This window comes from Pteropus vampyrus, unplaced genomic scaffold (assembly GCF_000151845.1).
Source record: "Pteropus vampyrus isolate Shadow unplaced genomic scaffold, Pvam_2.0 Scaffold223, whole genome shotgun sequence".
In the NCBI taxonomy this organism is placed as follows: domain Eukaryota; kingdom Metazoa; phylum Chordata; class Mammalia; order Chiroptera; family Pteropodidae; genus Pteropus; species Pteropus vampyrus.
Window position 1 is genome coordinate 1,010,578 of NW_011889004.1, and position 15,147 is coordinate 1,025,724.

The 15,147-nt window shown below is 34.1% G+C and overlaps 1 protein-coding gene across 15 annotated transcripts in view; it reads right to left on the minus strand.

Moving 5' to 3' along the window:
- The window catches only part of MTMR3 (myotubularin related protein 3), a 125,447-nt gene that overhangs the window by 72,125 nt on the left and 38,175 nt on the right, over positions 1-15,147 (minus strand). Inside the window, exons 2-4 of one of the 15 annotated variants that reach the window (XM_023538454.1) lie at positions 8,169-8,205; positions 7,675-7,748; positions 3,552-3,615 (exon numbers count right to left, since the gene is read on the minus strand). The exons of 11 other annotated variants lie outside the window; for them this stretch is intronic. The gene's annotated coding sequence lies outside the window, so the exon portion shown is untranslated. The remainder of the gene's footprint in view (positions 1-3,551; positions 3,616-7,674; positions 7,749-8,168; positions 8,206-15,147) is intronic. 3 more of the 15 variants (XM_023538455.1, XM_011373337.2, XM_011373338.2) reach the window with 3 other exon arrangements.

Below are 15,147 nucleotides of genomic sequence, written 5' to 3' on the forward strand. Positions count from 1 at the left end.
TCTTTCCTTTTATTTTTCCTCTGTATAGTGAGGTTATTATCAGCTTTCAAAACTTATGTCTGTAGGTACATTATATTACCTATAAATTTTACTTTAGAATAATAAAGAAATGTTAAAGAACAGATGCTGGATCTCTGTCCTTAGCTGTTAAAAAAAACACCCACATAAAATAGTATATTAAGGCACATTCCACTTAGAAAGAATTACAGTAGTCCCTGTTATCTGAGGATACAAGAGCCCCACAGGATTTAAAAGTGTGGATAAGACCTAACCCTATAAATACTGTTTTTTTCCCAAAACATACACACCTTTTCACTTAAAAGAAGTACCCTCCAGTTTCTCTTTGGCATCTCTTTGGCATATCCAAATTGCCAGCACCATTACTCTTTTGCTTTGGTGCCATTATTAAGTAAAATAAGCGTTACTTAAACACAAGCACTGTGATACCACAATAGTCAATCTGATAACCGAGGTGGCTACTAAGTGACTAAGGGGCAGGTAACATATACAGGATGGATACGCTGGACAAAGAGATGATTCGTATCCTGGACAGGACAGAGCAGACAGCTTGAGATTTCATCATGCTCAGATTGGCATGCAATATAAAATTTATGAATTTATTTCTAGAATTTTCCATTTAATATTTTCAGACTGTGGCTGACCCTGGGTAACTGAGATCAGAGATAACTGAAACTGTGGGTAAGAGGGGACTACTACACATACAAAAAATGATGTGACATAGCTCATTGTAACTCAGAAAGTATCAGAGTACTACAAGGTTAACTGTCCAATGACATGTGTTGCTCAGAATTCAGAGGCAGGGCAGCCCAGGGAGGCTTCACAGACAATGGAAAATTTCAAGTGGATCTTACAGATTAGGCGGGATTTAAGAAAAGAGAATGAAGGAATGAGAGTAATTCAAGAGAAGATGGCTATTAATACCATGGTGGGAAGAAAAAAAACATTTTGAGAAATAAAGACTACGTCACAATATTGAGAGTATTCAAAGAGTAGAAAGGCAGGACACACTGTGGACTTTGAATGCCAAGCTAAGAAGTCTAGATTTCATTCAGTGGTGGGAAACCAAAAGCTTTATGAACAGGGGAATAATAATATGCAAGTGGTGGTGTTAAACAGTAGAAGGCAGCAAGTAGGATTGTCTGGAGAGGGAAAGTCACTTAGGATGTTCCTAGATTAGCAGTTCAGATATAAATTGCTAAGGGCCCAATATCTCAACAGCAGTGAAAATGCAGAGAAAGACACCAAAGTAAGTGAAATCATTAACTGGCTGAACTTGGTAACTGATTAGTAATAGACAAAAAAAAAAAAAAAAGCAGAACAAGTTGTCAAAGATAACTACAAAATTTTAAGGCCTGTGTGAGTAGTAAAAGGATGGTATCATTAAGAAATGAAGTGCAGCTTCCAAAGAAGCAATGCCAGCTATGATATGCTGGCTTTAAAGGTATGTCCCAAGTAGTTTTATGTCCAACATGTAATTAGGGGGAAAATGGGATTTTATTCAGGAAACAAATCAGGTCTAAGGTAAAAATGAACTGGTGGTGCTAGACTTAATTCAAGAAAATCACTCTATCTACTATAAGATTCATCTGATATGTTTTTAGAAATTACTTGATAATTTATTCTGTCAGAGATATGACAAATTCATTCATACAGAAGTATTTGTGTGAAGTTTCCACAGGTGTAAAATAAAGCTCTAAGAGATAGACCAAACAACAGGCATATTCAAAAAAAAGGTTCAGGCAGGTCTGCTTCAATGCTGGCAGACAACAAGTATGTCATTGTGAAACGTTGCCAACAAAAATTTTAAACTGCTCATGTGTTAGGACTATTTGCAAGGTAAAGGCCATGTAGAAGGGAGTCTGTAAGAAGCTCTCTGGTGCCACAAGCGACCATCTCATGACACCAGCAAGTATCCCATAATACAAGTCATGTATTCCTCAGAAAGTAAGAGCAGTTATGTTTGGGTGACCCTGAACATTAATATATTTGAAGAGGCAGACTGTAAAGTGGTTATGTTAAATCTAAGCAATTTAAAGTATTTAATTACAAGGGACTCTTAAATACATTAAGCACTAACGGACAGCCAGGGCAGTGGGGTGGGTCAGTAGTTAACAATAGTCACCCTTAAGTTCCATCTCCATGGAGGGCAAAAAATAAATCTTTCTGAAGTTACCTGAAGTAAGAGGTAAAATTTTTACAATCACATATACTATGGATAGGATTTTATCTATTTTAAGAGAAAATCCTAAAGAGAGTAAAAAAATCAGTACACTTGATATTAAATACTGTAATACAGGATACCACTGTGTAGCTGCATTAGAGAGGGGAACTTAACAAGTCCCTTTCTCGAAAATGAGGTAATGACTACGAGGAAGGGCATGGAGGCCTTGGGAAAGCCAAGAAGAAACAGACGCCTACATGGCATAGTTTGTGATCATCTGTACGCCACCTACCACATCAGCTTCAACAAAGAGGCATGCCAATCTGGACCATTTCTATAATAAAAGAACTCAAACTACAAAAACTAATCAGATTGAACAAATTCACAAGGAAAAACTAAGAGACTCAAGCCAGGCCTCCTAAAATGGTGTGTATGGGGGAGGGGGGGACGGCTAAAGTAGCACTTTTTTGGCTAGGGTACATTTTAACTTCAAAAGAACAATGGAATATTTTTTACATAGTCTTGTCTCACTTTCAAATGCAAAATAATTAAGAGTTCAAAACTTTAAGCAACACTAAATAAAAGAATATTTTATTTTCACTGTATACAAAAGAAATGGCTTTTCTTACGCATGTACTACATATTAAGAAACATTGACAGCAAACTTGAGTGTTGAGGTAATATAAAATAATTCAGGTGTTAAATTTTAAGAAGTAGCTTTACAACTGTCACTACTTTGGGTGAGTTTTTCAGCTTCTTAGTGTTTTCTCATATATGCATAGTAACTTTTCAGGTATCTGAGGGGTGATATGACTTTCCCAAACCAGGGTTCTGTGGCATGTTGGATAGGATTAATTCCATGGCGGGAAGATGATTTAATCACTAGCGTTAACCAAAACCCAAGCGTTTATCAGCTGAATAAAACTACTATGGCTTGGTCTTATGCCCTGAACAAGAGCCCAAACCTCAGGTTTTCTAAAACCTTTGCTGTTGAAGTCAACTATAAATCAAAATAGAAACAGAGAGAATTCAAAAAGCATGGCTGCATTCATCCATCAAGATAAGTTCATTGTGGAGGAGACTCATTTATTTGACAAATATTTTGGAGTGACAAGCGCTATTCTAGGCACTGGGGATGCAGCAGTGAACAAAACAAAGTGCCTACTCTTACGGAGCTGCAATTCTAGTGTCAACTCTAATATTCTCAGAGGGCTGAATGCGCCCTTCATGCGACTTTTTCCCCCTACTTATTAGGACCATGCTTTGAAAAAGATAAAAAGAACAGTAAACATAAAATCAAGGCAGTGAACTGACTCAGTAAGATCTCAAAACAAGTTGATTAAAAAAAAAATCTACATGTCTTTCCTACCTCTTTTGGAAACACCAAATAAAGTCTGTGAGTTTTCAGAGATCCAGATGTATTCCTCTACCAGCTGCAGGGCACAGATAAACAGCTAAAATATTATCATTTCCTAAGCAAAAATCAACCATCTTCTGCTAGAAAACAAAATCCAGTAAGTTGTTAAAAACCATCAGTTGAACTCCATTTTATAATCACATTTCTGTATCAAAATGTCTTTTGCTGGTAATAAGTCTCTTGAACCAGTAACACTTATGATAATGTTCGCTATAATAAGTAAAAGCTCTATTTCAATTAATGGCCAAAGATCAATCTTGTATAAGTCTGTAACTACATTAGTGGTACAGAGTGTGGGTCATTCTGTGTGCGTGGGGAAGGGTAGCAGGGAGGGAGGAAGAGATTTTTTTTAATGTGAGAGAAGTTCTGAATACATTCTCAAAGGAGGCTCTGCAATAGAATTTCAAATAGTCAGTTAGTGATCAATACTTAAGATCATTTGTCTTCATTTAAGTAGTTGATTACTGACAGCTGTTTTTCTAAATATGGGCCCCAAACTGTGAGAAGTCAAAAGCAAAACACTGTAATTGTGCTCTAGCATTTTTAGATATTAAGAATTGGTTGCACTTCACATCTCAAGTAAGCAAAAGGAAGCCCTAATCATGTTCTCAGAAAAGATTAACTGTGATCAAAGCAACTTCAGCAAATTTAATGTGTACCTTTTAAAATCACTTAATTTCTTACAAGGATTTCTCCTTTTAAACTTAATCTTTATACAATGGATAGGAAGTGGGTGAAGCATAAATCATACATGATGTCTTGGTGAAGACATTTTTGATGGTAACCAGAAAAGAGTAAAACCAAAGATCACATAAAATCTACTAAAAAGGGTAAATATTAAATAATTTTAAGGGAACAAATGTAAAAACTTTATGTTCTGACTTGCTCTTTATAATCAGAATATAGTTTCCTATACAGAACACATTCACTTCATACTACTAACTCAGGTATATTAAATCATTAATAGGATTGTAAGGAATTTCTACAAATAACTTGTAATTTTATTTTCTGACCCCAAGACTTCCATGAAAAATCACAAGGTATCATTTTACTACTGAAATTAAGAATTTTAAATCTAATTTTGTAAGACAGTATTTAGGTTCATCATCTTAAATGAAGAAATGTTTCCTATCTCTTAAGGAAAAAAGAAAACCTATAATTTAACAGAAAACAAAAGAAATACTTAAGTCTCAGTTGTTAAGATGACAGAAAATCCAGGCATTCAAATCACTAAAAATTAATTGAATTAAAAGCCAAGTAAGAGTATTTAATCAAAGTGCCAGAGATAGTTCAATATTTATAATGCTGAAGAAAGATCAGAAAGACTAACTCTAGTGTCAGGAAAATGCTTCCAGACTTTTGTTTCTTTAACTAGTTCCAAGGTCTATCTTTGAGAAATTAACAGAAGGCAAATTCCTGCACACGTATTAATAACGTCCTGCTACTTGCTCTCAGTTAACCTATGGTGAAGAGGAAAGAAATAACTTTGCTTCCCCCACCCCCACGCCCACCCCACACCCGCACCCCATAGGAGGAAGCAAGGAGGGAAGGGAGAGTATGCCCATGTATAAATGAGCATAACGTTTTCCGGTTTTGCCTAGGTACTCGGAGATGTTCAACAGCAATTCTAGGAAAAAACTGAAAGTAAACTACACTCAAAAAATAGCTATCAGTATCCCAAACCTAGCTAACCTGCATATTTCTTACTAGTATATTAATATTATATAAGTAATGCTAATGTTCCCCTCTCCAGAAAGCTGAATGAAAATGCAAATTCACCCTTTAAGCATACAACTTAATAATGAAGAAACATATTTGACTTTTTAACTACTGTTATCATAATTAAAAACTGTCCACTCCAGCTAGTCAAGAGGTACATTCAGAGGAGAGAGACAATATTCAAATAGAGGCTATGTGCAACGAAAAGAATCCACTCTTCTACTGGCCTAGTTTAAATTTATATACTGGCAATTAGGTAGAGGGCTAGTCATATTTTTTTTTAAATAAGCTAATAAAAACCCAAATAACCTCCAATAACCACACAATGTGGGCTCTGTTTTAAATGGTGAGCTCAAATACCTGCTCTTTCGAAGCAGTTCTCCTCAATTATTAAATAGCCAAAAGACCAGAAACTGTCTTGACCAGAACACGATCTTCTTAAGAATCCTTTTAAAATCATACAATTCAACAGATCCCCAGAAAAAGACCCACCCTTTTAAACTAGTAACATTTATCTCTCGTAAACAGAGGGACACGTGACTGCCAACTAAACATATACAGGAGGAGAAGAACTTTTCAGCTAAAGGCAAAAAGTAGAATTCATCAATATGCTTTACTTAAGAAAAAGAAGGTAAAAGTACTGTTAAATCAGGGTTGTTAAGAAATAATTTAATAGCTTATTTTTCCTTTTTTGTTTTTAAATAAATGCACTTAAATTAACAAGTCAGAAAAACTCAGACTAGTAGTAATGGGTTCACACTGAAGACAAAAACCAAACCTTGAATTTTAAAAGTTCTTAAGCTATAATTTTCCTTAACCCATTAACCAGAAGGAGGGGAAGGCTTTTTAAAAAAACACACTGTCTAAATTACTTATATTCATACTAAACACATTAAAATTTTGATAAAATATTCTCTAAAACAAGAAAAACTTCTCAAACACAGCCTAATACAAACCTACACACACTATGGAGTATTCTAAGTATATTTTTATACATCAAAAACTTAAGTACTATTCAATTCAGCATGAAAAAAATCCACACAAACAAGTAACTGGAATTACCAAGTTTCCAGTAAGCATGTGAACATAACTATTGAGAATAATATCACACCTCCAAGGTCAATCTGAGCCACTCATATATTTCTTGTATTTTCCAACATGGAAATAGTCTGTCAAAGGCACTAATGTCTGAAAGAGGAAAAAGGAATAATGTGTATATTCAAGCTCTCTGGTAAACATCAGGCCTATGATTAGACAACACATTCTGTACTCCTGTTTTTAGTTAGGACTCTTAAATATGCCAAAATGTGGAGAAATATAAAAACCTCAGGAAGAGCTTATACTTTTTCTTTTCTATTGATTTATACACCCTCAACATGTAACCCAAACTGTATTTTCTACAGCATACAGTTATTTCATCAATTACCAGTGTTTCTATGGTGTGGTATACATACCATTGGTGATAGGTGAGATGATTTAAATGGAATACAGGCAAATAGCTTTAAAAAACAAAAACTATATATGAGCACTGGAAAAAAACATTCCGCCCTTTGACTCAATGCCATTCAATTCAAGACACCATTAAATTTACACACCACTAAGAAAACGCAAATTCAACTATAACATGCCATTGATTTTAAGATGCATTCTCCATTCAGTATAATACTGAAAAAAAAAAATCATGTAGGTAATATATTAATGAGAAGTTTGGGTGATACTAAAGTATGTGCTAATACAAATCCTTCATATATAGAAACTGTTACATAACTCTTTCCTCAGGCTGCTTTATTCTTTCATTTTTCTTCATAAGACCTATTTTTCCAATCTATTATAAGTCTGAAATTATTCATAAGCATGCTTGATCAGGGCCACAAGCAATAGTATCCAGTCTGTCCTCCACACAAATGATAAGCTTCTCTTCAAGGTTTCTGCTAACAGCAGGGAGCTCCCTCATCTTCCCCAACCCTGACTGCCACTGTCAGCACAATACCAGAGTACTGGATATCCTCTGTTCTGTCAATGTACCACCTCCAACTCTACATATCCTAAACAGAATCCATCTTCTTTCTTAATACTACTCCATTGGGAATCTTGGTCTGCCTACATCTTCAAGGCTAGAAACCATTCAACTCCTTTCTAACTAATAAAATCTGACACTAATTCCCAATGCTTTCTTTGAAATGCTCAATTTCCATCTTTGCCACCAGTGTCACCACCACCAGTGAGTGTCACCACCACCAGTGAGTGTCACCATCATTTGGTCTCGAAAACTGGTTCTCAAATATTTGTTGAATTAAATTTATTTAGACTTCAATTACCTAAGAAACAAAATAACCACAGTGACAACTGAACTTACATCATGAATTGATTCTAGTCAATGAATTCTTTCAACATCACTTGGCATATTCTATCCCATCAATATGTTTCACCCTGCTCAAAGAAAAAAAATATGCCCTATGACATTCATATACAGAATAAACAACTTAGGGTTGCTTTTAAATTTTTCATCCATGATTTACTCATACCATTTTATCCATTTGGCTAAATCCTATATATACTTCCATTTTGGGCTTGAAAACCATTTCCATTGTGAAAGCTTCTGGGCGGAGTTCACTGTGCACTTTCAATATAACTCTATTTTATAACACCTACTATGTCATTATAATTATTTATATTTTTATCTGTCCTACTAGACAGATTATGATTTCCTTGACAGGTCATTTTCCTACTCAATATTTGAATCCAAGGGCCCTACAATATCTGTTAATGAGAGGCATTACAACAGAACTTATTAGATAAAAGCACAGATTCTGAATAAGACTGGGATGTGAATTCTGGCTCCAAACTTACTTGTTATCACTTTGGAAAGTTCACTCAGTTTCCTCATCTGTAAAATGGAGATAATATTAGAACAGAAAGTCATTAAACTAGTGTCTTTAATGTTTAATAAATACTAATTCTGATTACGATTAGGAACATGTTCAATAACTACTTTTTAGATTAAAAAGTAAACCTAATTTAGATAAATATGAGAAATTAACCAGGGCCTTCTATTACCTACCTATTGAATAAATGTTTCAAGTACACTCATGTCCATTTAAAACTTCTATATCCTAGTTCTTAACATAAATTCAACATCTCTACCTGCTTTTCTTGGTATCAAATAAATACTTAGGATTGAAAAATTTGTAATTTCCATTACTCATTATAAACTTTCAAAGTCCAAAGTAAAAACTATGTGGTTTTGCTGAAGCAAAAATTTTAGTCATAGGAATTTGAGGCCAACTAAGAAGAAATCACTGAATTGAGTGAGCCAAGCAACATTAACCATCACTCTCATACATTACACATTCTCAGTTAACTAACTCTCAGGGCACTATCACAGTACTTGTCAAGTACTTGTCCCTCTCAATAACAAGGTCTCCCTAAAACAAAGACCTTCCCTCTCAACGACAAGGTCTCCTCCAAATGAAGATCTTACTCTTCCTCTCTAGGACATTGTGTGTTCATTCTAAATTCCTTGCCATTGTTTATGTTATTTCCTATACCTAGAATGGCCTTTTCTCCACCAACCAGATCCCCAGAGCTCTTCTAGTATTCCAAGCCACTAAACTTTCACTGCATTTTTGTAAGTACACACGATTTAGCATTTATTCTTTATTATCAAAGTCTACCTCTCTCCCTCCCTCAACTCCCTTACCTTCTCCTCGACTCCCTCAAACACACACAAGCTGCAAGTTCCCTCAGGAGCTACTCAAAATGTTTTGATCAATCGATGAAATAATATTTCTCTCTCCTTAAGAGTTTTGGGATAGAGCATAAAAATTTTTCTCATAAGTAATTAAAAATAACTATAGGTGATAATTCCCACTACAATCGTAGGAAAATTAGAGTACTTCCTATTTTCATGTTCCTGCATTAAGCTAAAAATAGATACTATATGATCCTAATTACAATACACTGTCATTTCACCAACATGTAAAATTTTCTTGAAGTAAACAGGAAGTTGGTAACAGCTGTAATATCAGTCGTAAATTGCTGTTTACAATGCTGCTTTTGAATAAAATGAGGGTGTTTTCTGTAAAGATAAAAATACTGCTTCAAAACAAGGGTATGAAATATAACAGCAAGAAAAGGGAGGTTGTCTTAATCCTCCTCTTTGATCTCCTTGAGGCCATCATATAAAAGTGTATGAGTCCTCACAATCAAGCCATTCCTAAACCATCCTAAATATGTTCCATTCTTTGTGTAATAATTTTGCTTCTACCTCCAAAACTAGATTCCTTTTGTCCTTTTCTCAATCTTTCTTGAATTCACACAGGAAGAGCACACAGGTTCACAAATAGCTGAGACTATAAAGTAGTCTATAAAGGTTCACAAATGAGTGAGACTATTCTTCCAATATGAAGCCAAGATAATTTCTGTCATATATATTTAATGCTTTCTGATAATTGGCAAGGAACCTGAATGGTACTGCATCCTCATGAAGAGCTGACTCTACAGCATCAAAAAGTATGGCATGCTACGCAGAAAGAAAAAAGCCAATTTATTTTTAAAAAATAATTTTTAAGTGACAGCAAAAAAAAGATAAAATACTCTCAGTCAATACAAGTATAACCTCATGTTAATGAGCAAACTGTGACTAGCTGTTAAGAAACTTGTTTTATTAGAAGTCAACTATTACTGAGCACTTACCTATATGCCAGGCACTGTTTTAAAAGCTTAATACATACAAATTCAATTAACCACACAATAATTCTATAAGGTAGCAACCATCATTGTTCTCATTTACAGTTGAAAACACATATATAGAGAAGTAACTTTCCCAAGGTTATACCAACCAAGTACAGAAGCCAGAATTCAAACCTCTGGCTCCAGTTAAGATTATAAACATCTGCCACACTGCCTCTCAATTAGTTTGCTAATAAGTAAAATGTGATGCTAACTATACTGCTGATAAAGAGAACCCAAGTAAGGAATCCTTGTAATATTGAGAATATATTTCTTATATACTACATATCCTACTTTATTTTTCAAAAAACAGTAAAAGCTTTATTCACTTTCATTCTCCCACAAAACTAGAGATTTTCATCAGTGTTTTATTATTCATTGTCTCAAGTATATAACTACTTGACACTTGTTCCTGAAAACCTTTATTCTTTACAGTCTCTTCTCGCTTGTCAAGATAATTGTGAACTCTAATTCTATCCTTCAAAAGGCTGACAAGTCATCTACAAACTTAAACAGCATACCTCATTTCATCATCTATATCACTGTTAAGAACATTTATATAGAGAGTCCAATCCTAACCCTTTTATAAAAGCATTTATCACTCTCACCTGACAGCAAACCACCAGTAACACTGAATATGACCCTCTAATCTGTTTTGCACCATTTAGCCTTAAATGACATATTTTCATCCCTTATGGATTAAAGTGCCACCAGAAAAAATTAAAAACTTTCCTAAAGTTAAAATACATCCACTGCTTGCCTCTTCCACAGACTGGTCCGCATTATAAGATACTGCTTTATAGGACAAACTGTCTTTCAAAAGTATTCGACTTATTACTTCATCATCTTTCAAGTCTTCACAAATTATTTTTTGGATCAATTACCAAGATTTTTTAAACTTTATTAAGGTATAATTGAAGCATAACAAATGGCACATATTTAAAGTGGCTTTTTTTTCCAGTTTTTTTTTACTATGATAATAAAATATACACAATATTTACAATTTTAACGACTTTAAGTGTACAAGTCAATAGCCTAGAGAACATTCACACTGTTGTGCAATCACCAGCACTATCCTATTTCCAGAACTTTTACATCATCCTAAACTTCCTTTTTAAAGCTAATATTCCATTGTATGTACATACATTTTGTTTATATATTCGTTAATTAGACATTTAGGTTGTTTCTACCTTTGGCTATTGTAAATAGTGCTACTATGAACACTGGTGTACAAATACCTATTAGAGTCCCCGATTTCACTTCTGTTGGGTAGATACTTAGACGTGGAATTGCTGGGTCATATGATGATTCTATGTTTAATTTTTCTGAAGAACCACCACATTGTTTTACACTGCGGCTGCACCATTTTCTATTCCAACCAGTAATGCACCATGGTTCTAATTTTTCCCTATCTTCATCAACACTTTTCCACTTTTTTCGTAACTGGCCATCCTAACAGGTGTGAATACCTTGTGGTTTTGATTTGCATTTCCCTAATGACTAGTAATGATGAGTAACTCTTCATGTGCTTACTGGCTATTTGTATAACTTCTCTGAAGATATGTCTATTCAGGTCCTTTGCCTGTTTTTTAATCGGGTTGTTTCTTGGTTTTGAGTTGTGGATCTTTGTATGTCCTGTATATTAATCCTTTAACAGATAAATGATTTGCAAATACTTTCTCCCATTCTTTGGGTTGCCTTTACACTTTCTTTGATAGTATACTCTGATGTACAAAAGTTTTAATTTTAATAAAATTCAATTTATCTATTTTTCTTGTGTTGCCTGTGCTTTTAATGTCACATCCAAGAAATCATTGATTGCAATGTCATGAAACTTTTCCCCAATGTTTTCTTCCAAGAGTTTTACACTTTTAGTTCTTAGGTTTAGGTCTTTGATCCTCAATTACTCAGGTAATTTTTAAGGTACAAATATCATGCCGTTAAATCCATAAATAAACTTTTTTCAAGTTTAAGTGTTACATGAGACAATAGAATCTATGATATATAGTCAGATATGCAAGATGTTAATTTATACTGTTTATAATTTTTTACAAACTGGAAACAGGTAAAGTGATATAGCCATACAATAAAATATTATGCCCTTCTAAGCATAAGAGTGGGTCAGAAACCCAGGTTGACCAAATCATAGCCTATTCTCCAATTCCCTCAACCACATGAGCCAAGGGGGAACCAATCAGAATCCTTCTCTTCCACTAGAATCATGCTTCCCTAGCTGTGTACTGAGGGTACCCTGGAGGTACCACAGTAAATTCACAGGGGGCACTAAAGAACTGTTTAAGTTTTTGAGGGAAACATAAGAATAACTGACATTAGTAAACCACACAAATAACTACCTGTAATCATTCATAATTTTAACATGAGCTCGCAATTCTCTACTTTCAATGTCATAATTTCTTTAAGCAGAGATTTTAGCCATTACTGTGATAAAAAGTGCCATGTAAAAATCAATGTGGAATGGTAAATAGAGGTGAAGTGCCCTCATTTCATACATTAGAAGCAACATTACGTGGGTGACTGACATATCCATGAAAGGCAAAAGTATAAAGCTTTTTTAAAATGTTTAAGAAAACATTTTCATGACCTCTGGGCAGGAGATTTCTGAAATAAGACATAAAAAGTAACCATAAGGAAAAAACTAGATAAATTTGACTACATCAAAGTTACAAATTTCTATTAATCAAAAGATCACAGAGATAGCAAAAATAAAGCCAAATTAATGGGCAAAAATATTCACCCAAACATAACCAAAAAAGGATCCATAATATATAAATAACTACAGATTAGTATTTCTTTAAAAAGAACAAATAATCCAATAGAAAAATGGACTAAAGACTTGAATAGGCAATTGCAGAAGAAATTTAAATGGCCAAAAGCACAGGCAAAGATGCTCAAAACCCAATAATCAGGGTTTTTGGGCTGCACTATATATCTCCCAAGCTGTCAAAAATTGAAGACACTGACGATATCAAGTGTTGATGAGGATGTGGAGCAAGAAGAACTCTCATTCACTAACCCATTATTAATGGGAATGAGAATTAATAAACCATTTTGGAAAACAACATGGCTTTAAAGTTGAAGATATAATCCTGTGGCCTGGCAATTGTGCTCCTCGGTACACAGCCTAAAATGTGGATGCTGCATCATAAGAAATGTATAAGAATAGTCAGAGCAACATTTTTGTTCATAGTAGTCCAAACATCTCAAATGTCCAACAATAATAAAATAGATAATCTTTACATTCAATATACTGTACAAGATAACAGCAATAAAAATGAACTAGATCAACAGACAATACATAGAAATATGCAAAAGCAAAATAGAAAATATGTACAGTATGATTCCATTCAAAAACAGGTAAAAATAAAGTACTATTTACAAATGCATATATAGATAATAATACAATAAAAGCCAGACAGTGATTACCACAAAGGCCAGGATAGTAGTTATTTCTAAGAAGGAGGATGAGGAATATATATAAAAAGGAATGGAAACAATGGCAGCCTTCTCGGGTGCTGGTGATGTCCTATTTCTTGACCTGGGTGGTGGTGACATGAGTGTTCACTTTATCATTCATTACACTGTATATTTGCATCTCATGTACTTTTGTGTCATATTTCACTACAAAAAGCATTCAAAAAGATAACTTGGGAGAAAAAACGCATGAGAATGATAACAAATTTGCGATGGTGTAACTTCTGGAGCAAGGGAAGGATGTTCAAGGGACTTCAATCAATTCTGGAAAAAGAGAACAGAGTTTTATTTGGCTAAGAGTGGATGAGTAAACAAATCAATATTAAAGGCAACAGGGCAAAGTAGCTTGCAAAATGTAAAAAGATTACCAAAGGAAGGAAAAAAACAATGCCTAGTTTCCAAAAGTCAAGATGCCTCTTGTGCCAGAAGCTACAGCTGTCCTGAGGATAACAGAATCTGTCTGGAAGACCACAAATACCATCTCTGTCCAACTCAGCTCAAAATCATCCCATCTACTTCTGGTCCTCTTGGGGCATAAGGGAGAAAAGAAAACTCAAATCTGACTTTTCCCCTATCAAAAATATGACTTTGAGTGAGGTCTAGAATAAAATTATCTCAAAATTAACATGCAAGTAATAAAGTTGTTATCCAAAGCAATGACAAGTTCTTAGTATAAATAGCGGGGAAAGGGATAAATATATTATGACACTAAAAGAGTGACAAAGATAACAAGGAAACTATACACATCATGACACTTGGTTATTATTTAATGAGTACGAAGATTCTGTTTGGGATGATGAAAAAGGTCTGTAAATAGTGACAGCTACACAACATAGTGAATGTAGTTGATGTAACTGAATTATACACTTACAATAGTTAAAATGGTAAGTTTTCTTATATTTTCCCATACTAAAATTTTTTTTTTAATTTGTTAAAACCTCTGCTTATCAAAGAGACCATTAGGAAAATGAAATACAAACAAAACAAAAAAACAGAAAGAAAATAATTTTAACAGGTAAAAGATTTTAATAGAAACCTCACAAAAGATATATAAATCACCAATAAGCACATTCAAAGATGTGCATTATCATCAGTCATCAGGAAAATGCAAGTGAAAACAGCACAATGTGATAACCTTTCACACTCACTGAAATAACTAAATTAAAGAAACTGACAAGAGCAAATGCTAGTGAGTATGTTGAGTAACTGGAACCCATATATGGCTCATGAAATTGTAAACTGGAATTAGCACTTTGGAGGACAGTCTGGCAGTTGCTTATTGAGTTAAACATACATCTCTCCTATGACCGAGCAATTCCATTTGGTATTAACTCAAGAAGAGTGAAAACACATGATCACAAAAAGATTTAGACACAAATGTTCACAGCAACTTTACTCGTAACAGCCCCAAACTGGAAATAACTCAAAAGTTCCAGTAACAGGTAATCAGATAAACAAATTATGGTATATTTCTTCTCTGAAATACTACTCAGCAATAATAATGAACTACTGATATTCACAACATGAATGAATCTCAAAAGCATAATGTTGACTAAAAGCAACAATTTAAAGGGGAATAAATACTACATGATTCCATTTAAATGAA